Raw genomic sequence first — 24507 nt, forward strand, 5'->3', positions numbered from 1 at the left:
AAAAAACTACTTGTACCCCAAAAGCTACTGAAATAAAATTTTTGTAAAAAGAAACAACAGGGTACAAACTTTCAACATGAAGAAAGAATCATGCCTGGTTTTTCATTTAGGAATTGTGTGACATTGGGCAGTTTTAGGCCAACTTCCTCATCTATAAAATGAGCATTATAAATGTTTTATAGACACATATAATACGTTGCATAGTACACAGAGGGTGATTACTAGTAATTTCCCTCTAACCACCCTCCAGCACACCTGTCCAATTCCCCTACTGGATATAACTTGTTGATGTTTTAAGCACACAGTTTCATCTTATGAATTACGGTTGTGAAAGTAAATATCAGGAAGAATAGGCGTATTTCCCAAACAAATTTAAGCGATGCATTGTGACCATTCGATAGACCATAAAGGCACTCGTTTTGGTTTTTTTTTTGTTTTGTTTTGTTTTGTTTTTAGAATTATCTGAATTCTACAATACATGGTCCTAAACCCTTTATTCTCCATTCCTTTTTCAGCAGCCAATCAGATTGTTTACTGTATAAGTTATACTTACTGTGTTATCACAGGTGACAGTAGTCAGTAAATATTAACCAAGGTTAAACAAGTGTGCTTTACAGTAGTAAGAATTGAAAAGTTCTTAGAACTTTAATCACATTATAATTAAATAATATGTATACTAATGAGTCATTACTGAATTGAGGGATAAGAATTTTCAGATATTCTTCTTTTGACATTACCTCTACTTGTATAATTTTGTTTCTAAGGGAAAGTTCATCACTGCTTAACAGATCGAACCTTTGGTTGAGAAGCTTTTAACTCCTAACATATAATGAGGACAGATTTTGTTAATCATGGTGGCTACCATGCCAGCAGCCCCTGCAAATGGAAACTGCCCCATTCCCACAGCTTCTGCATAGTTTGAAAGTTCAGGCAACATCTGCTGATTGGACTAAGATGATTATTTGACCCATGAGAAGTCAATCCACAGTCTAGTCAGTAATCTATAATATTCTTTGACTTGAAAAATATCAACCTCTATCTTAGGAAATTTAAACTTGTTAAAAATATATGTTATATCTATTAGAGAAAGCCAGTGAAGGTTCATGAAAAAATATAGGGTGAAGGAAACTGTAGGAGCTGAATTTATGAGTAAACCAAAATTATGAGTAAGCAGAAGGCATAAGGTAGAGAAAAGATATATAAAGAATGGAGGGTGATGAATAAAGTCAGTAGAGTGAGGAGAATGGAAGAGACACATGAAAGGTAACTGAATCACAATAATGGCAGAGCCCTTGACTCAAAATCAATAGACTCCTGCTGTCCAAATCCCTAGATCTGTCCTGAATTCTGAGCTGACATCTAGTTCCAGTTTCTTCTTGATTCTCATATCTTGTATCCTCCCCTCACCCCAAGTTGCTTGAAACAAATTGATTTTCAAATCTTTCCAATCAAATCAGTATAGTGAGAATAAAGAGATTAAACTGTCTACTGCCTCCATGGCATTCTTATTGCTTGAGTAAGCATCTGATGGTAATTTATTTGTTATTGATCCTTCCCTCATAAAAGATTAGTACAGAAATAACAATAAAGTTTATTTAATTGTCAGTTTTTCAGATTTCATTTTAAGTAGCATTTAGGCATTCTGTGATGCAACTCTTGGGTGAAGGCAAATTGAATCCAGAAATATAAAAATACAGAATCTAGATTAAGAATAATCAAGGCTAAACTCTCTGTGTACAACAAAGCCAGCTCCACAAAAGAAAGAATATTAGGTACTATCATTATAACCATATTAAAAGATTCACATGCCACTGGTCTTAGATCCACAGGAAAAAAATAAGTCAAATTTTCATTGTTTCATACGTAGTTGTATGTTAAGTACACAATCCCTAACTCCAATACACAAAATAGAAGTGGAGAAATCTGATGAAATCACGTATAGGCAAAATATTCAGATTACCAAATTTAAGAGATGAATAAAATAAACTGAATGAAATGCTACGAGAGGCTGGGCATGGTGGCTCATGCCGGTAGACCTAGCACTTTGGGAGGCCCAGACAGGTGAATTGCCTGAGCTCAGGAGTTTGAGACCAGCCTGGGCAACATGGCAAAACCCCATCCCTAAATAAATAAATAAATAATGCTGGGAGAGGAAGGGCGGGGGAGAGAGAGAGAGATCAGTGGAGAGAGGATATTCTAGTGGTTAAAATTATGCTCCAAAATCTATATACAAATACACCTTAGACTTCACAAGGAAAATTGGGCCAGGCTGGAGAAGCATTAGTCAGGCCTGGAAAAAAAAAGAAAAACAGGCTGAAGAATGGGAGAATGATGGAGTGTAGTGGCTCATGCTTGTAATCCCAGCACTTTGGCAGACCTAGGTGGGAGGATCGCTTGATCCGAGGAGTTCAAGACCAGCCTGGGCAACATGGGGAGATCCCCATCTGTACTACAAAAAAAAATTAGCTGGGCATGGCATGGTGGAGTGCAACTGTAGCCCCAGCTACCCAAGAGGCTAAGGCAGGAGGATCACTTGAGCCCAGGAGTTCAAGGCTGCAGTGAGTCATGATTGCACCACATGTCTGGGTGACAGTGAGACCCTGTCTCAAAAACAAAATTTAATAAAGAATGGGAACGACAAATGCTCCATTCATCTTTCACCCTCTCAGATTTCTTTTTTTTTTTTTTTTTTTTGAGACGGAGTCTCGCTCTGTCGCCCAGGCTGGAGTGCAGTGGCCGCATCTCAGCTCACTGCAAGCTCCGCCTCCCGGGTTTACGCCATTCTCTCGCCTCAGCCTCCCGAGTAGCTGGGACTACAGGCGCCCGCCATCTCGCCCAGCTAATTTTTTGTATTTTTTTAGTAGAGCCGGGGTCAGATTTCTTTATCAATAAGGCAGTTAAAATTTGTATTCTTGGCTGGGCACAGTGGCTCACACCTGTAATCCCAGCACTTTGGGAGGCTGAGGTGGGTGAATAATGAGGTCAGGAGTTCAAGACCAGCCTGGCCAAGATGGTGAAACCCCGTCCTACTAAAAATACAAAAATTAGCCGGGTGTGGTGGTGGGCGCCTGTAATCCCAGCTACTCGGGAAGCTGAGGCAGAGAATTGCTTGAACCCGGGAGGCAGAGGTTGCAGTGAGTCAAGATCACACCACTGCACTCCAGCCTGGGTGACAGAGCAAAACTCTGTCTCAAAAAATCAAACATACAAACAAACAAAAACCTTGTATTCTTTAGTTCAATGTTGTAATGAATTTAGCTATCAAAAGAAATTAAGAGGGCATTTACGGTCTATACTGAAAATAAAAATATGTTGCTCATGGAACCCCAATTACATTTTTGTTAAATTATGTTAATGCACTTATGTGTTTGTTTATGGGATGCCTGAGAACCTTGAACCACACTATATGCTGTTCTAATTTTCATTATAACTGGAGGTTTCCATGTGGCTTTGTTTTTTTCGGACTATCCTATTTCCCCAAGATATGTGATGTTTTGTGCTCTGTGTAAATAATAATTAAAATCAGGTCAAGATTATATGTAGCAAGTTGTGCCTGATTCACTCAAGGGATATGCCCCTGAAAATATTACCCATCCCACCTCCATAGCCATCATTACCACCAGATATCAGAATGCAGTACTCTTATAAGACCTTACTGATGGAAGTTAGGCCTAGTGATATAGTACTGACGTTGGAGCGGAATAGGATGTAAATGAATATAACCACCACTCTATGACTATTATGGGGAAATACATTTCATATCCTAGTGAATGAGCTAACAATTTAACCTTTGGGGGCTGCATGTATATGTACATATGTGTGTAATACTTGAGAAAGACTTCAAGATTTTCCCTGGGAATATATGCAGAGCTCTTTAAAAATCCAAGAGAAAAAATAACTATTTTAGTGTTGCTTCACTCAAGAAAAACATTGCATTAACACATTTGTTTTGAGAAGTCGAAACTTTCACCAAGGGTAGAGAGGCATTGTTTTTACACATTGCCTGAAGGTGAGTTCAAAAAGAAAAGTGCCAAATGTTCGTGTCATATTAAATGTTAAAAATTTTTGTAATCTGTTATAAAATTTAAATGACAGGGTAAATAAATTTTTTAATGGCAATAGAGAGAAAAACTGAATTCACTTTTTTGGGAGCCTATTAAATTAAAGTGACTTTTAGCACACTCGGCATTCTCCTTGCTTCAAAGAGAAATAATAATTCAGAGACCAGCCCTTTTTTTATTTCTCTGAGAGGCATAAAGAACAATGACTGAAATGACTTTGAGAGGAGAAAAAGAACTGACAGCCAGCAGGGAGAGTGGATACTGCTGTGATTAAAGGACTTAGAAGGAAAAAATATATTCAGGGTAAAGGAAGTAAAAGTGTAGTGGAAATGGAGAAACAAGCACAGAAGAATGGATGGGTCAGGGAAAATCATAAATACTATAAAAGTTTTGCAATCAAAACATAAAATATAGGACACAATATTGACCAGAAAAAAACTCTGAGAAAAAAAAAAACACATTACTTCTAATGCCTGTAAAATATGTTTATACTATGAAATTCCTTTTTTAGTATACTTGTTATTTCCAAAGCTAGCATCATGACTAAATAGATTGTCACATTTACTATATTTATCACTTATCCTTAGTTACTAAAAACTCCAAATTAAATTTCAACAAGGAAAAATAAAGAAATAAGAAACAAAGTCTCTACCTCTTAAGAAACATACTTGCTTCCTTATTCCATTGCATTGCAAGAATTCCTGCGTGAAGTAATCATCAAACTGTAAATTTCCTTTTTAAACTTATTTAATATTACAATCAATGCTCAACTAAAATTTTAGAAGTTAAGTAGCTGCCCTATCCAAAATATACTTCTCTTTTTTATGAAGTATCAAACTAAAAACAGCAAATATCAAGCACAAGTTTTATAAAATATAATCCTAAAGAGTCCCATCTGTGTACTAATATGAATCCCAAAACTCTGTCCAATAATGCAGTTAATCTTTTACTAATTGTAAATATATTCTCATAGAATGACTTCTTTCTTTCCTCAGAACCTTGCAAGGCAAGTATGTGTTCACAGCATTAAATGCCATCATATGTACAATCCAGAGAAGCATCATTCACTTTGGGGCACATATACATGGTGCCCCCTGGAATTGTGCAGAATACAGTCTATGTGACAGTACATGAAAGCCGTAGCAGTATTTATATCTGCCATAGTCAATTTTCCTGCTGTCCTATATCATTAACCTCAATTTCAAAAAGTAACAGCAACAAAATTTGTTATTACTTATTATCAAAACCGAATCTATCTTTATCATTCATTTCCCAGTTAGGTGTTGTGAAAAGAACACCAGCTTTCCTTCAGACACATTTAGTTTAAATCTCAAATCTGCCACTCACTCTCCATGATCTTTTGTACAAATTATCCATCCTCTTGGCTTCAACTTCCTCATGCCTAATAGGATTAGCTATGTCTCATATAATTGTCATAGGCATTAAATGTTAATAATGAAGGTAAACTTCCTTACCCTGAATAAGTACTCAGCAAATATTCGTTGTTGTTATTATCATAGCACCAACATACTCAATCTCACAAATTTGAATTATTAAAAATTCCAAAGGTTAAGGGGCTCCAGATTTACATAGGAACTCAAAACTTAAAATTGTGCCCCTGATTAGATAATTGTCATAAACAATATGCATGGCATTCTGTATTTTAATATGTGTATAAGTAAGAGTTGTGTCATATGGAGATTTGAATATTTTCATATACACATCCACATATAATTCTCCATACCATACATGTATTTAAATAAAGGAATATTAATATATATGGTAGCAGTTAAGAAAAGGTTATTTTCAGTCATGAAAAATACAACCCTAGGCTCAGATGCCTTTACAAGGGAAAAGTACTACCAAACATTCAGAGGACAGATAATTCTAATTTCATACATATTGATTTAATATAAAGGAGGGTGATACTGATGCCCAACTCATTTTGTGTCAAGAAATAACCTTGACACAAAAATCAAGATATTTTAAAATGTAAAATTATAGATTAATGCTATGTATGATCATGAACACAAAATCCTAAACAAAATATTATCAATCTAAATCCAGCAGTATATTTTTTAAATAAAATATTGTATTTATAACAATAATACAAAGATGATTTAATGTGATAAAAATCTGTTTATGTAATTGATCATACTAATAGATTATAAGAAAAAAATTACATAATCACCTCAAGAGGTAGAGTGAAGAAAAGGCATTTGATAACATTTAACCTACTCATGACTTTTTTACACTAGGAAAATAGTACTAGAAAAAAAACTTCATTAATTTAAAAAGAATATATAATAAAACTCAGAATGAGTATTATACTTAATGGAATATTATACTAATGAAAAGTCTGGACGTTTTGAAGCATTCCCTTTAAAATCAAACCAAGGATATTCTATTATTGGTTCTATTCAACATTGTCCTGGAATTCCTAATCAATCAGTAAAATAAAATTTAAAGAAGAGTTAAGGATTAGAAAGGAGTGAGCATAAGTATCACTGGTTTGTATATAACATGATTTTCAACCTAGAACACTTAAAGAAAGTCTGCAGATAAATTACAAGAGAGTTTAGCTGAATTGTGTCTACCGCCATACCATCCTGAATGCACCCAATCCCATCTGATCTCAGAAGCTAAGCAGAGCTGGGCCTGGTTAGTACTTGGATAGGAGAGAGTTTAACTGAATTACAAGGTGAGAAAAAAGCAATACAGTGAATCTTTTTTTTTTTTTTTTTTTTTGAGACGGAGTCTCACTCTGTCACCCAGGCTGGACTCGGCTCACTGCAAGCTCCGCCTCCCGAATTCACGCCATTCTCCTACCTCAGCCTCCCGAGCAGCTAGGACTACAGGTGCCCGCCACCTGCCCGGCTAATTTTTTGTATTTTTAGTAGAGACGGGGTTTCACCGTGTTAGCCAGGATGGTCTCGATCTCCTGACCTTGTGATCCGCCGGTCTCAGCCTCCCAAAGTGCTGGGATTACAGGCAAGAGCCGCTGCGCCTGGCCACATTAAATCTTTAAGGCCTCCATATACGTGTAACAATTAGAAAATGTATTTTTTAAAATACTCCATTTTTAAAAAGATTCCATAAAAACAAAAACTATAAAATACATACAAATAAAATTTAAAATGTTGGGTAGTACCTATATGGAAAAAATTTACCAAACGTCATCTAAAGGTAGAAAAAAATAACCAAATAAAAGAAGAAATATATGATGTTCATGGGTGGAAAGAGTCGAACCATAAAGTTTTTCATTTTGCTCAAATGTATATATAAATCAATGTAATTCCAATTTAAAACTCCATAGATTTCTATGGAACTTGAAGAGCTGATGCTAAAATTTATTTAGAAAAGTAAAGGAACAATAAAAACTGAGATAGTTTTGGAAACAACGAACAAGCTGGGGTAACTTGACAAAGCAGTGAGGAATCAATACTTACCACAAAACTCTAGTAATGAAGACAATGGAGTCTTGACTAATTACACAAATGAGATGAGTAAAATGCTCAAAAAAGAAAAAAGCTGTTAATAAATGGTTGTGGTACAGATAATTGAGCAAATATATTAATATTTATGTTAAAACATATTTATTTAATAAATTGGGCTGCCATACACAAAAGTTGTTTGTGATTTAAAAGTACAGAAAATGAAAAACAAAAATTTATAACATGTATAAGAAAGGGAGACTATGTTTACAGGGTGAAAAAATATTTCTGAAACAAGGCATCAAGAGACAAACAATAAAGAAAATACGGCCGGGCGCGGTGGCTCAAGCCTGTAATCCCAGCACTTTGGGAGGCCGAGACGGGCGGATCAGGAGGTCAGGAGATCGAGACCATCCTGGCTAACATGGTGAAACCCCGTCTCTACTAAAAAATACAAAAAACTAGCTGGGCGACGTGGCGGCCGCCTGTAGTCCCAGCTACTCGGGAGGCTGAGGCAGGAGAATGGCCTAAACCCAGGAGGCAGAGCTTGCAGTGAGCTGAGATCCGGCCACTGCACTCCAGCCTGGGCGGCAGAGCGAGACTCCGTCTCAAAAAAAAAAAAGAAAGAAAATACTTATACTACTGACTACACTTTTAAAATAAAACTTTTTTTAAAAAAAGCACAAAAGACACATAAATAAGAAAAAAAGTATGCTATATACCAGGAGAAGGTATAACAAATATAACCATCAATGGATGGGATCCAGAATTTAGCAAGAACTCTGAAAAATAAGAAAACAAAAGGTCAATATAAAATAGGCCAAAGATATAAAGAGGAAGGTCAAAGAGAAAGAAACATGAATCGCTAAATGAACAAATATAAAGATGTTATCCTAATCAGTAAACTAGAAAATGCAAATTAAGACCATGATGTGATACCATTTCACACCCATGAAGTTAGCAATAAGTTTAAAGTCTGTCGGTACCAAATGTTGGCAAAAATATGAAGCAATGAACTCTCATAAACTACTGATGGAGTTATAAATTGGTACAATGTTGGAGAAAAATTTGGCAATATCTAATAAAATTGAAATTAGCCATACTTTTTGTCTCAGCAATTCTACTCCTAGAGAAACCCTAACAAGGTCTCCAAAGAGACCTACACACAATATTCTTTACACTGCTATTTGTGATAGTGAAATGTTGAAAATAACCTATATGTCTATCAACAGAAAAATGGATTAAAAATGATGTGGTTAAACTATGGGATATTATCTTGTTATATGATTCTTTATGCTTTTCTGTATATTTGAAATATCTCTCTTTTTTAAAATGACCAGGGAGGGTCAGAGTAGACGATATTTGAAAAATGAAATTCTTCCAAATATTTCAAATCTATTAGCTATGCTTGAAAAATGAGTGAAGAAATCATTACACAATAAATTCACAAACACCTTGAATACATCAAAATGAATGATTTGTAAGGAACAGGTCTCATTAGACTAACCTAATTTTGTAACATGACAGAGTAATAGACCTGGCAGATCAAGGGGCAGAGATAAATGCAACGTCCCAACTTTAGTAAGAACTCTTATCCTGTGCCATATGGTATTGTCATCAAAGAAATGGGAAAGGTAAAGAAATGTAAAAAAGAAAACAGGGATAGCATAGTCTAGACCTGGACTCCAGCCAATAGAATAAAATTCCCCAGTACACTAGAAGATGGATAACTCTTCCTTCGGGGCTTATCAACCTCTAAGAACTAAACCAGAGTCTCTTGGCCTGATGATAAAATGAAAACCATAGGCCTTAAATGTGCAGTTGACATCTAAGAGGCAGTGAGAAAAACTCTGTAATATGAAGATGTATTTTATTAAAATTGAGGAAGTGGTCAAAACTGAGCTAATATTTAAAGAGAGGATGACAAAAGAGTAGTACAAGTAAGGAGGGGAAATTAATATTTTAAAAATAAAAGTGCTAGCTAGGAAGCACAGTTCATATTCCTCTACATGAAAAACAACTTTATCCGGGAAAGTGGTGATTTTCTATTAAGCAGTCATTTGATAAGAGATACACAGGATAGCAAGAGAGGGACCAGGCTTCTCTGCAGCTGCACCTCCATGCTGTCCCAGGAAGCAGACCTGCCTGAGAGACCAATCATGTGAGCAACCAGCCAGACGGTCTCGTGTACTGAGACTGCCCAGTTGAGAGTAGAAATCACTTTAGAGGTCAGATGGGACATCACGTTGAATTGTAAACATCAACATGTCACTGTGATCTGGAAATCTATTAAAATAATGTAACATAAAAGTAGGAATGCTGTACTGACAAACCAGAAGCCCCGTTTTCTCAATTTTGGCTCCACTGCATGTCCACTTCCATTTCCACCACTTAAAGATGGATTAGGAGATAGGAAGGTGGGTGGGGAGATTCTTCAAAATCAGCCAGTTGTTGTAAAATTATGGCTATGAAAAAAATGATTCTAAAATCCAGATTATGAGAGAATTTTAGTAAGCGATTTCACATATACAAAAGGCCTTACCCAGAATTCTGTGGCCAGCTGTTCTTAATTAGGGAGATAAGCAAATAAGGATTTAGATGTGCAAGATAGGATACTTAGATGAAAAATTTTAAAAGATTTTCCTGACAGAGAACAGCTGATAAACCTTAGGAAGACTTTACATGAGAAATTATAGAATCACACCATTTAAGGAGGCTTTCTTTAAATAAAATCTTTTCTGCTCTGGATAATTCTCTCAAAATTTCTCTCAGCCCTCAAATAAAAATTGTCCCAGAAATATTCTCCCCACCTAAAAAAAATTACCAAACAATTTTGAGGAAATATATTAAGAGAAGAAAGTCATTACATATTATACATTAAGCACATGGCAAAGTAAACTTTGCACTGTGCAATGAAGGTATTTTACCTTATACTATACACCCACATTCAAAACGTTGTTTTGCTTTTAAAAAGCATTGGTTAATGCTTCACAGAAAATATATATAATTTCAGAAACCATCTGCCCACGAGTGATATTTCTTCATTGCTTCCTTGTGTTTTCTTAACTACTTTGTTAATATTTGCATAAAAACAGGACCTTACTTTCATGAAAGCAAAGATATTCAATCAATGTTTATAATATTACATATTTGTTGAAATTACACTGAACAAAAAGCACATATATAATTCTTAGGTGCTTGCATGCTGAATGTGTGAGCACTCCTAGAATAAATATTATGTGTGTATCTGACATGGTAATTGCTAGTGTTTTTCTATTCTCCAGGATCTGTTTTATTATCTAAGGAGTGAGCCCAACTCTTCCACTTCTAGGGTGGAGTGGCAAAGAGGAGAGAAGAGGTGAGGGGTTATCAGGGTGTGGGGTGTGGTGGTGCTTCCCTCTGTGTCACTCCTACCCTTGCTTTTTTATTATTATTATTATTATATTTTAAGTTCTAGGGTACATGTGCACAACGTGCAGGTTTGTTACATATGTATACATGTGCCATGTTGGTGTGCTGCACCCATTAACTTGCCATTTACATTAGATATATCTCCTAATGCTATCCCTCCCCGCAACCCCACGACAGGCCCTGGTGTGTGATGCTCCCCACCCTGTGTCCAAGTGTTCTCATTGTTCAGTTCCCACCTATGAGTGAGAACGTGCGGTGTCCTTGCTTTCTTAAAGGAGTGAGGGCAGGTCACCAATACACATGCAAACTTAAATTGCTATGGCGGGGAGGGGGTGGTTCCTAGCTGAGATTCAACAACAGCTGTCTCCGGCCAAGAAGTGCCACTTACAAGTACAATCATTTGGGCCCTTAGCATCAGCAACTACAACCCTCAGACTGAACAAACTATTGATGCAAATGTGCACACAGAACCATTTCCAAAGACTCGTTGAAGTTACACATGATTATGAGGAACATTTTAAGTTTGGAGGGATTTCATCCATTTCAGACCCAACCAGACATCACACCAAATTCGAATCCTAATGCATCAAAACAATAAAACACTTGAAAATTTTTTAAATGACAACTCCAGAGATTAACACATGTGTTTTAGACACATTTAAATGTGCCTCAAATTAGTCTTTAGAAAAGGTGTATTATTACATCATCATTTATATGTAAGTATAGGTGTCGGCACTATACATGTACAGCCACTTGGTTTCAGGTGGCACCTACCTCAAATAGACCACCCCACTTTTTATTTTTTCTGGCTCCTGTTTCTTCACAGGAAGTGCACAGAGATGCATGTCTACACACACTTTTACAGGTACTTATACATTCACCTACACAACACCCTGCATGTTCATACACGTTAGGTGGATACTCTGTACATGTAGTATATTTACAGATGATTTACTGAGTCATAAAATCCCCTTTACCCTTTCTCAGCATAATGAGCATGAAGCAGTTAAAGAAAAAAAAAGGAACAAAACACAGGGACTTGGCAAAAAGCTAAAAATAACAAGGACATTTTTGAAGAGAAAATTGTAGAAGCAGGCTTCAAGGGGGACAAAGTTTTTCCAATACCATAGGAAAGTCACATTTCTTCCTTAGGTTTTCAGACTTTATTTAAGTTGTTAGGCAAACATGAAGAACTGTACCTCAGCTCCTAGCAGCTGCACATGGAGTGAAAGCTGTGTAGACTACCTGCCTGTAAGTTTAGTCTGGGAAAAATAGATAGGTTTAATGAAACCTTAATATTTTCAGATACCTATAATAATCCAAGAAGGCCAACAAATGGTTAATGTGGTGAACCTGGATTTAATGAATAAACAGAATTTCTTAACTAACCCACAAATATTCTTACCAAATTTAAATGTATATCAAATTCAAATTAGATTTTTTAAAATGGATAACCTGCCACTCATATTTTAAGCTAATCACAGAAAATCTATAGCATAAAAATGCTTTTAATTCCACATTCTAATGTGTTCAGACATTTAGAGGCACAATATTTCAGAATTATACCAATAAGATATCAGCTGTTTCTTATTTGGAAGAGGCATAAAGCACACTTCCCCACCCCAGCCCCTTGGCCGCTACTGCCGAGTGTAAATTTGCTAGAAAACATTAGAGCAGTGGTGAGAGGGAGGTCAGGATCACCCCTCCCTTCCTAGGAGACAATTCTGTTGGTTAGTTGTAGGAAAGAGGGGCAATATAGTGATGGCTATAGCCAGGGCACCATTTAGCCTTAATAGAGTTTTGTGAAGCCAAAATGGTCACTGTGTGTTTTTTAATTCATATTAATCTCCTGTCTAATGGTTCAGACAATGTTTTACTTCTCTAGAACCTCTTTTACAAAATGTTCATGGAGAAGTAACCTGCTAACGCTAGGTTACTTTAGTCATATCCAATCAAGAGTATGGCTCCAAATACAGCAATTGGCCTCCATTAAATACCATACAGACAATGTTACATTTCACACATATCCATGCTATTCTGAGTTTTCTCCTTCTTTTTTTTTTTTTTTTTTTTTTTTTGGTTTACATTTTTTTCTTTTCATTGTGGTAAAATATATATAACATAAAATTTGTCATCTTAGTCATTTTTAAATGTACATTTCAACAACATTAATTACATCCACAATGTTGTACGACCATTATCATATCTATTTCTGAAATTCTTTATTATACTCATCAGAAATTCTATACCCATTAAGTGACAGCTTCCCATCCCCTGCTTCCCCTCAGCCCCCAGTAGCCACTAATCTACTTCTATCTGTATGGGTCTTGTCTACTCTAAGTATTTCATATAGGTGGTATCACACAATATGTGTCCTTTTGTATCTGGCTTATGCTACTTCAATTAGCATGTTTTCAAGGTTTATCCATGTTACAGCATATATTGGAACTTCATTTTTACAGCTGAATAAGATTCCATTGTATGTGCATATCACATTTTATTTATCCATTCATCTGTTGTTGGACACTTGGATTGTTTTCACCTTTTGGCTGTTATAAATAATGCTGCAACAAACACTGGTGGACAAGTATCTGTTTGAATCTCTGATTTTTATTCCTTCAGGTTTATAACTTAAAAGTGAAACTACTGGGGCATATGATCATTCTAGGTTTAACCTTTTGGAGGATCTACCAAACGGTTTTCCACAGCAGCTGCACCAGTTTACATTCCCACCAGCAGTTTTCTCCTTCTCAAGCAACTTTATTTTAAGCCTTAGAATAGCCAAGAAAAAAAAAAGGAAGGAATAAAGAATTGGCCTATATCTCAAAAAGCCAGCCTGTGTAATCTTTAATCTTGTCACACTGTACTCCTGACTTTTATAAATGGCCTGCAAAATAGTCCCCATTTTAACACTTGGTTTTGTTTGTGTTTTTCTATTAAACAATCACATGTAATTACGTACATATTTCTCCTTTTAGTTCAGTAGCCCATATTAATTCCATTCTCCATGACAGCACTGTGGGAAAGCACTATTTTGGTTGAATGGAAGGAAACATGTCCAAGGCCTATTATTAGTTACCCTACGCATATGCTGGGAATTGTCCTCCACTCCTCTAAATACCCAGAACCTTCCACACCAGCAGATTGTGGTTACATTTTCCAGTCCTTTTCCTCCTTTAACGAATTTTCCCATGTCATTTCCCAGAGCAATTGCAGGCTGCTCTTCCTGCTTCTGGCAGATTGATTGTCTCATTTAGTGGTGTGGTTTTGTGTTGCCTACAGAAAGAATTTCTTCTGCATTAATCTTTTGTCTTAAAATTTCAGGAATAACCTCACTAAGTATACAGTTTAGTGGTTGCTAGGAATGTGAATTGCACGCGATTGCAACAAAACAGACCACGGACGACATTCTTGAAAACTGCACTTTATACATTCTTTTGGTCCATATAGTGCTGTCAACTGATACGTAACAAAGTCCTTAGAGAGCAAGAACCCCACTAGAGGGCGCATTCTCAATGTGCAACCAAAAGTAGACCCTTTCTCATGTTGCTAACCTACTTAGAAGGCAGATAGGAATTATAAATAAAATGTTATTAGAGTGGCTAGCAGCGGCTAGGATTAGGATGAGGCACGTGAGATAGTCTCCCTGGGTGCAAAATTTAATGAGTGCCAAAATCTTGGTAATCAAGATAAGTAATATGTTAATGCAATATTTTGAAAAGTAAAAATTAATGCAAAAACATCCACGATGAACAACATACCAAAATTTTAAATAAAGATAAGTATTATTGTCTTTTCCTTTTTCCTCTGGCTCTAATATGGCTCAGTGCAGCACTAGTGGCTATAAAGGTTTTCATTTTAATAAAAGAACAAAGAATCACTGTAACATGTCTATGGTTCCATTATTCTACTTCCTCAAATTTCTCTCCTATGGAAATCATTCACACAGAATCCTGGGCAAAACTGAGTACCAAGTAAAGTTGGTCCTCAGGGGGTTCTATCTCTTTTTCCCTACCCTCCTCCTCAAACACCCAGTGGTCACATGTCATCCTGACTTCTTAGGGCCTCCCACTTGGGCACCTTAACTAGACCTGCTGTCTCTAAAAATAGTCCAAACTCTGCACCTCTTCTAGCCCTTGTGTAGCACTCCCCAAAAAAGTATAGGTCCCAAGGGGAAAAGTAGTTTGATATCAAAAAAGCCTAAGACCATTGAGATAGAGAAAAATTAGTCTTAAATAGAGTCATACAATTCTAGAGTAAGATGAGAGCTCTACCAAACCAATTCTGTTTATTTTACTAATAAGGTTAACAGGGTCAAGGAGATTAAAAATGACTAGTGAAACGATTACACATGAGGCATAGTCAAGACCAGGACCCAGGTCTACTTGCTTCCTTCCCATTACACAAAACTGTCGGAACTTTTTTGCTTTTATTCCATGTTTTGACATTTGTAGCCAGATATTTAAAAATTCAGAAATTGCTGGTACATGAGACCATTCCACTTCTATTTTAGAGTTTACTACACAATCAACATAATTAATGATTTCAAATATTCAGAGATTATTTTATATCCAAGGTACTGTGATAAAAAGTTAAAATCCTGGTGTAGGTGAAATTTCAAATAATCATTGAATAACTAAAAAAAAAAAAAAAAGAGCTCATGGAGAAAGAAAATGGGCAAACATAAATGAGGAAATTCAGAAAAATAGGCACTGTGTAGGTTTGCTACAATAAAAAAAGAGCAAGCATTTAAATGGGTTACAAAATCTGACACTGGAAAACTTCTTCAAACATTTCAGTAATCAGAATATCTTCAAGGTTTGGTACAGGAATGCAAAAGGATTTCCTGACAAGTGTATCCCATATACCAAACAAGTTACCTGGCTTCAGCCTCCTTTACCTTTTAACTAGTTTCTCATTACAGATGCTCCTTGGCTTATGATGGGGTTACAGCCCAATAAACCCACTGGAGTCAAAAATATTGTAGGTCGAAAATGTATTTAATATGCCAATAAGCCCATTGTGAAATTGAAAATCGTTAACTCAAACCATCATAAGTCAGAGACCATGTGTGCTCTATTATATGAAATATAAAATAAGTTTACATAAATCAAAGTTAAGTAAAAAAAAAAAAAAACTACCAATAGCTTAGGAAATGTATGTCAATGCAGTTCAGTACAACAGACAATTTTGGGGGATGGAAAAAAACTGAGTAGACCCATTCCCATATGGTGAAAAATATATTGAATGCAGTTTGTGGACTGGAGGGGAGTAGGCATGAGCCTTCCTTTTCTCAGGTTATTTTCTGAAAATGAGTACTCCAAATCCAGGAATTTTAATTGACTTTTTTCTTTTACTATAATATTGGAGACTGATTTTTTGCTTTTTGTTTGTTTGTTTTGTTTTTTGTTTTTGTTTTTGTTTTAGACGAAGTCTCTCTCTCTGTCTCCCAAGCTGGAGTGCAGTGGAGTGATCTCGGCTCACTGCAACCTCTGCCTCCCATATTCAAGCAATTATCCAGCCACAGCCTCCTGGGTAGCTAGGATTACAGGCACCTTCCACCGCGCCTGGCTAATTTTTGTGTTTTCAGTAGAGATGGGGTTTTGCCATGTTGGCCAGGCTGGTCTGGAACTCCTGACCTCAGGTGATCTGCCCACCTCAGCCTCCCAAAGTGCTGGGATTACAGGGGTGAGCCATCGCGCCCAGCCAATACTTTTTTTCTCTTTGTTTAAGTGGTTGCCTATTTTCTGCAAATTGTCAAAAATCTAAAAATTTTACTTTTTTTGACAACAGAAGTTTGTAACTCATTTTCTAAAAATCTTTAGAACATTTGAGAACACACAACAATTTTTATATTATTGCCCCAAATTATACTTCCAAATTCAAAATGACAATCATGTTGGAGTTGTCTCACGTAACATATAATAAACTAACACAATGACAAGACCTGTGAAAAAATCTAAACAAATAAGCGATGTGTACATTAGAATCTACCCCACCCCACCCTGCCACAACCCTGCAAATTACCAAGACATCCTTTTCCTATCCTGTTGTTTTGCCACATTTTCAAAATTTCCAGAAATTCTACATTTCTATTCAGAATTCAGCCAATGAATTACAAAGCAAACATCTTGTCATTGGACAGTTTTACAATTTTTCCTGGCTGCTGTCCTGCCTTCAACGTAGTAGTTTCCTTGTCAGTAATTTTACCTCTGCTTCCTCAAGTGCAAATCAAAATTATTAAAGTTTATCCTTGTCCAGTTTCCACATCCTTACTAGAAAGATGACAGCTTCATGCAAATACCACGTAACAGGATCATTGGCTGCTAATTCGGCATTTCTGGGAATAGGCAGAGAATGTCACAAACCAGCTTCAAAACAGCAGATTAAGCCTGGAAGTATAGTTTATCATTTCACTTGACTTTCAAATATTTGATTTTACACTTGGTGGGCAGGCATTTCTAATCAATAGTGAAACGGAAAGGTTCCCTTGTCCCCCTCACAGGGTGCATGATGGGGAAGTGGCTCGCTTCTTCAGTGCCCCGTTGCTCAGACCTCTAGGGGAGCACACAGATGGGCAGGCTGTGGGGCTCTGACCCCACAGCAGTGTCTAGGGGTGAATGTTTACAGCTCCTGAAGCCCCAGTGGGCGAGTGTGAGAGTACTCTTTGAGTTTGCTGTCTATAGGCGGCTTGTGTTAACCAGCTCAGTTAGACCCTCTTCCTAATCACAAAGACAAAGGGATTTCTGTATTCCAGGGTTTCTTGCCTTGGTGTACCAGAAGAATCAGATCACTCATGGGCTTGGAGAATGAGTGCAAGGTTTTATTGAGTAGAAGTAGCTCTCAGCAGATGGTGGAGCCAGAAGGTAGATAGTTGTCCCCTGGAGTCAGGCTGCTGGGCAGCCCCGGCTCTTCTCGGACTGCTCTGGCCAAACTCCGGGTCATTCCTTTGGTGGATGGCCTGCCAGCCTGCTGGTGCCTCTCAGCATGCTCTCAACGACAAGTCACCCGTGTTTTCTTCTGCCAAAGTATTCTTCATGACGTCCAGCTGCTTCTGTCTCTGCCTAGCTAGGGTCTCGGGTTTTTATAGGCCCAGGATGGGGGTGTGGCCGGCCAGGGTGGTCTTGGAATATACAACATTTGGGTTGGAAGGCAGAAATGCCTGTCATCACATCACCTAGGTCCATGGGGGTGGAGCCCTAGCCAGGGACAGGCCTTTCTCTGCCCAACACTTCTCTTCCCCTTGCATATCATTTAAAGGCACCACGCTCTTCCCTTCCCAGCACTCCTGTATCAATAGTATTGATAAGCACTAGGCAGGTGACAAGGTAGAATTAAATGTACCACAGTTACACACAGAGCAGTGTTTCAACAACGAAGTGCCTGAGACATTAAGGCAAAATTGCTTCACATTTCATTGTTCACTTAAAGCAAAAATGTTAAAAGATGACTCAATGACTGTTGCTTCGCAATTAATAACCTTTAAACTGTACTCTACTAAACAGAAATTGTGAGGTCAAGCCAAGCATACATTAAGTTGACTAACGCATTGGATAAAAGTAAAATAATCCCAGCACTTTGGGAGGCTGAGGTGGGTGGATCACTTGAGGTCAGGAGTTCAACACCAGCCTGGCCAACATGATGAAACTCTGTTTCTACTAAAAATACAAAAAATTAGCTGGACGTGGTGGCCCGCACCTGTAATCCCAACTACTTGGGAGGCTAAGACAGGAGAATCGCTTGAATCCAGGAGGCAGAGGTTGCAGTGAGCCAAGATTGAAGCACTGCACTCCAACCTGGGCGACAAGAGTAAAACTCTGTCTCAAAAAAAATAAAAAATAAAATAAAAGTAGATTTTCATATCACAGCTGACACTCTGGTTAACTTTTATTCAAATAAAATGTCCCTCAAAGTTTAACTCCAGATACTTAGTTCAGAAATAAAATATTGGAGTACCTAAGGTTTTTTTTTCTGATAAAATGTGTGCACGCTTGTATAAAATGAAGATAAGTATATGAAATAAAATATGAAAATGCTTTCACATAAAGCGTTTTCATTTTTCAGTCTTCAAATGAAGTATCTTACGAATGTATTGGTGTTCATTCTGACCAAAGCTGAAGAAATGTCAAATGAAATGAAAGTAACATGCAATAGACTGAATGTTTTTGTCCCCCCATAACTTACATGCTGAACTTCTAATCCCAGTGTGATGACATTTGGAGGCAGGGTCTGTGGGAGATGATTAGGTCATAAGGATGGAATGTTCATGAACGGGATAAGTGCCTGAGATATAGTTTGGATGTTTGTCCCCTCCAAATCTCATGTTGAAATGTGCTCTCCAGTGTTGAAGGTGGAGCCTAGGGGGTGGTTTTGGGTCATGGGGGCAGGTCCCTCATTAATGACTTGGTGTCCTCCCCATGGTAATGAGTTCACATGACACCTAGTTGTTAAAGACCCTGGCACCTCCTCCTCTCTTTCTCGGTCCTTCTCTTGCCATGTGATATGCCTGCTCCCCCTTCACCTTCTGGCATGATCGTAAGCTTCTCAAAGCCCTTACCAGAAGCAGATGCTGGCACCACACTTCTTTTTTTTAAACTTTTATTTTAAGTTCAGGGGTACATGTGCAGGATATGAAGGTTTGTTACATAGGTAAACTTGCGGCATGGGGGCTTGTGGTACAGCTTATTCTATCACCCAGTATTAAGCCTAGTACCCATTAGTTATTTTTTCTTATCATCTCCATCCTCCCTCCCCCCACTCTCTGAAAGGTCCCAGTGTGTGTTGTTCCCCTCTATGTGTCCATGTGTTCTCATCATTTAGCTCCTACTTATAAGAGAGAACATGTGGTATTTGGTTTTCTGGTCTTGTGTTAGTTTGTTAAGGATAATGGCCTTCAGCCCCATCCATGTTCCTGTAAAAGACATGATCTCATTCTTCTTTATGGCTGCATAGTATTCCATGGTATATACGTACCACATCTTCTTTATCCAGTCTATCACTGATGGACATTAAGTTGATTCCATGTCTTTGCTATTGTGAATAGTGCTGCAATGAACATACTCATGCATGTTTCTTTAAAATAGAATGATTTTTATTCCTTTGGGTATATATCCAATAATGGGATTGCTGGGTTGCATGGTGTTTCTGTCTTTAGGTCTTGGAGGAATCATCACACTGTCTTACACAATGGCTGAACTAATTTACTCTCCCACTAATAGTATAAGCATTCCTTTTTCTCCACAACCTTGTCAGCATCTGTTCTTTTTCAACTTATTAGTAACAGCCATTCTGACTACACCATACTTCTTGTACAGTCTGCAGAACTATGAGTCAAACTCTTTTCTTTGTAAATTACTCAGTCTCAGGTATTCCTTTACAGCAATACAAAATGGACTGGCACAGTGCCTTTATAAGGAGAGGCTGGAGAACTAGATAGCTGCCATTCCACCACATGAGGATACAAGGAGAAATTGGCCATCTACAGCCCAGAAGAGGCACCAGAACCTGACCACACTGGCACCCTGATCTTGGGCTTCCAGTCTCCAGAACTGTAAAAAGTAAACTTCTGTTGTTTATAAGCCACCCAGTTTATGGTACTTTGTTACAGCAGCCCAAACTAAGACATAACAACCACCAAGGAACTAGCGATAATCATCTTTGAGTTTATAAAACCAAGAATACACATCAGAATATTTATTCTATATTTTTAATGTATTAACTGTGCCCTCCTACCCACTTCCAAATGATAATTTATGGTAAGTTAGACAAGACTTTACAGAGTAAATGTTACGATATTAGGTAGAATGATTAATATGATGCTACAGGGTATTTAAAGTTAAATTTATCTTACTCTTGGGAAACTGCCTATTAGAACCTACTTCCTTGGCCACATTTGACCCAATAGCCACCTGCTACAGGCTGTCATGCAACTTATATGAAGATCTGGGAAAAGACTCCTATCCACCAGAGATATTTTACCTTAGATAGAGATGGACTCAACAAGTCAAATCTCACTCAGGAGTCTGAATAAAAGACAAATATAAAGTGTTAGTAACAGTTGATGATGAGGGCAAAACCCAAGAGATAAAATATTAAACTCAAACTACAGAGCAGTAAATGTCACGTTAGCTGTTTAAGTAATTGCATTTAACATCAAATAAAATTATTCTACTCAATTATTTGCATCATCCAGCCAACACGATAGCATAATCTTGTCATCTTCTAGTATATTTTGGGAAATTGAGTTTTTCTCATGCCTCCATCCAACTCAATCCTCCTCACTGCCAGCTGGCTTCTAACCATTGTTCTCAGCTCACTGGAGATTTGCTACCGTCCCAGACTGACACTCCCTTTGCCTTTATTCCACCAACACTCTTCACCTAAGGCCATTACATATAACATATACAACATATGTTTACCGAGGATAATTAAAGTCAAGAATAACTTTATAGTGAACATTAAACACCAGTATCTCTAGCAATTCATGGACCATTCCCTACTGCAGGTTAATTACATTGGCCATTTTTCTAGGTAAGCCCTGTCTTTTCTCCATTCTACAGTACACATTTCTCTCCAGGCTTATTGCATATGGGTGCAAGGCAATAAAGTTAATGAGTAGCTTCTACTTTCACAAATAAGTTTTTCTTCAAACACATGGCTTTGTCAGTCTTTCATTTTACAAATTTTTACCTTATTCTTAAAGTTACTATTTTTAAATATATATATATTTGTGTGTACAGTGTGTGTGAGAGTGTGTGTGTGTGTGCGCGCGTGCGTGTGTGATGTGAAATTACTGATTTTGGCCTCATGTTCTAGTAAGTAGGGGATAGTAAGCACCCAAACAAACTATAAAGTGCCTTCTTCTAAAGGAGGCAACTGGTCTCCACCACCAGCCTCTGTTGCCAAGGTAGGATGCCAACCCAATGCCACCAGATCTGCTAACTTTTCAAGAGAAGATGGATATCCAGTATGTATAAATTTCCTAATTTTAAAAGACCTGGCTACTATTTTAATTTTTTAAATACTATGTGAGACAAATAAAACCTGTATGCAGCAGTCTATCCAGCTAGAAGAAGACCTTGTCTTTCATCTCAAATTCTAGGATTCCTCTCTGCTATTGGAGGTGTCAATGGACAACTCTAAACTTCCTGTTTTAAATATTGTAGTAACACAGTTTGAACTGACTTAAGAAAGGATAATTTATTGAGTGTATCTTATGGGGCCCAAGCTGAGGAATGTGGCTGGATCTTGGGAACATTGGGTTCAGGGACTCGCATCTCATCAGAACTTTCCAATTGTAATGGCTACTTTTCCTGTACAGCTCCTTCATTTCTCTCTCCCCTCTCCCCCACATCTTCTCTCTCTCTCTCTCTCTCTCTCTCTCTCTCTCTCTCTCTCTCATTCATTTGATTTTATTCATGTCTTCTGATGGCAAGGCTGCAGCCATGAATAACTCCCAAGCTTTTTTACAAGATTAAGCTTCTAAAGAGACCTTGCCACCTCTTTCTTGATTTCCAAAATTCCCAGGAAGAATTCTGATTGTCCTATCCTGGGTCAGGTAACCAAACTTGAACCAATCAAATATGGCCAAAATGGGGTAATGCTTAGACAAGTGAATATGTAACCAGAATGGGCTGAAATAGTAGAGAATGTTGCACTGAAAAAAAAAAAGAAAGAAAGAAAAGGGTGTTGCTATGCAAACATACATTGAAAACACACAATTACATTCACAAACTTTAAGTAACAGCAGAAAATTGCCCATAATTAAATGTGTAGCTCTGTATACAAGCAAGTTAAGCTACAGAACTTTGAAAGGATATATTAGCTTAGAATTAGGAGAGGAAAACTTTCTAAAGGATGAGGCATACGAGCTACCCTCTGAAGTATACATAAGATTTTGTTTGATTACAGGGAGCCAAAGATCCAAAATGCAAAGCACAGTCATGAAGGGAGACATTCCATTCAATTCCACATAACTTTGTCAGGGACCTGTGCTGCACAGGGGATTGTACAAGAAACCAAGGCCAAAAGTCAATCGTGAAGGATTAGACAATAACAGTCATTCTGACTGAACTCTTCTTGGTTAGCAGTGTGCTTAAAGAATGTTAATAGATTTTTGTCAATATTAAGGGAAGTCCCTATATGCATTCCACAGAACATTACACTCTACCCTGACTCTTGGACATTTTATCAACTTAAATAAAGACATTTAAAGCATGCTCACAAAATCTGCTGAGAATACACATTGGAGAAGGTTTAAAAATGACTATTTTGAAATTGTAAAATAATAGGTCAAAACCAACATAATAAAATGTATTAGGAATCAATGTGAAGTGCTACACTGAGGATCAAAAGAAAACTGACTTGGAGTTCAGAATGTGGTAGATCTGGCACAAGAGCAATCAGGTGCGACAAAAAAGCAATCTATGAGCTTCTCTTAATTGCAATGTGGTTATGAGTCCAATTTTTTTTTGAGACACATTCTCACTCTGGCACCCAGACTGGAGTGCAGTGGCACGATCTCCACTCACTGCAACCTCCACCTCCCAAACTCAAGAAATTCTCCTGCCTCAGCCTCCCTAGTAGCTGGGATTACAGGCACCCGCCACTGCACCTGGCTAATTTTTGTATTTTTAGTAGAGATGGGGTTTCACCATGTTGGCCACGCTGGTCTCAAACTCCTGACCTCAAGTGATCCGCCCCGCTCGACTTCCCAAAGCGCTGGGATGATAGGCATGAGCCACCAGGCCCAGCCAGCTATCGATCAAACTTCTGGGAGGGCACTAACATATAGGATGCATCCTAAAGCAGAATTAATATAATTGTTGTGTCCAAAACAAGAGCATTGGTCATACCACTACTCAATATCATTACATCTAGATTATTCTATTCAACTCTAGATTCTGCATTTAAGGGATGCATTGACAAACACTTCCAAGGAAGGAGGACTAGCAAGTGGAAGGGTCTAGAAACCATGTCATAAATAATAACTTAATGGGGTCTAGAGAAAAAAGGGCCAAACAAGAAAAGACTTTCCTGAGAACTTAGACTAACTCTGAGGGTCTCTAGCAGGTGGAACTAGCATCAATTTAAGGAAGTTGACAAGAAGCAGTGTTGGATTCACTTTGAGAAAGAAGTCCATAATGAATACTGCTATCCTAAAAAATAATAATAATAAAAAGTAATAATATCTATAATGGATGACTTACTTAGGTAAGAATGAACTTGGGGATTCAAATATAAATAATTTTTGCCTGAAGATCAAGCCAGAAATTGTACCAATGTCTACAACTCATTTCAGGACAAAATAAGTACCGCTAAGTGTTCTTCCATGAAGCTTCTATCTGCAGTTGATGAGAGAGACTCTCCAATAAAAACTCAGTTTGGGAGGGCGGTTCCAAGATGGCCAAATAGGAACAGCTCCAGCCTCCAGCTCCCAGTGTAAGTGACACAAAAGACAGGTGATTTCTGCATTTCCAACTGAGATACTGGATTCATCTCACTGGGATGTGTCAGAAAGTGGGTACAAGACAGTGGGTGCAGCCCACCGAGCAAGAGCCGAGGCAGGGCAAGGCATCACCTCACCCAGGAAGCACAAGGGG

General features: G+C 37.6%; 1 long non-coding RNA gene across 1 annotated transcript in view; it reads left to right on the forward strand.

The window, feature by feature from the left end:
- LOC117086006 overlaps nt 1-20439 on the forward strand; it is a 75992-nt gene extending 55553 nt beyond the window's left edge. The window contains exons 3-4 of the long non-coding RNA XR_004438171.1: nt 10780-10853; nt 20286-20439. This is a non-coding gene — a long non-coding RNA (uncharacterized LOC117086006). The remainder of the gene's footprint in view (nt 1-10779; nt 10854-20285) is intronic.
- The last annotated feature ends 4068 nt before the right edge of the window (nt 20440-24507 follow it).

The sequence above is a fragment of the Trachypithecus francoisi genome, unplaced genomic scaffold (assembly GCF_009764315.1).
Source record: "Trachypithecus francoisi isolate TF-2019V2 unplaced genomic scaffold, Tfra_2.0 Lachesis_group1, whole genome shotgun sequence".
NCBI classification, from domain to species: domain Eukaryota; kingdom Metazoa; phylum Chordata; class Mammalia; order Primates; family Cercopithecidae; genus Trachypithecus; species Trachypithecus francoisi.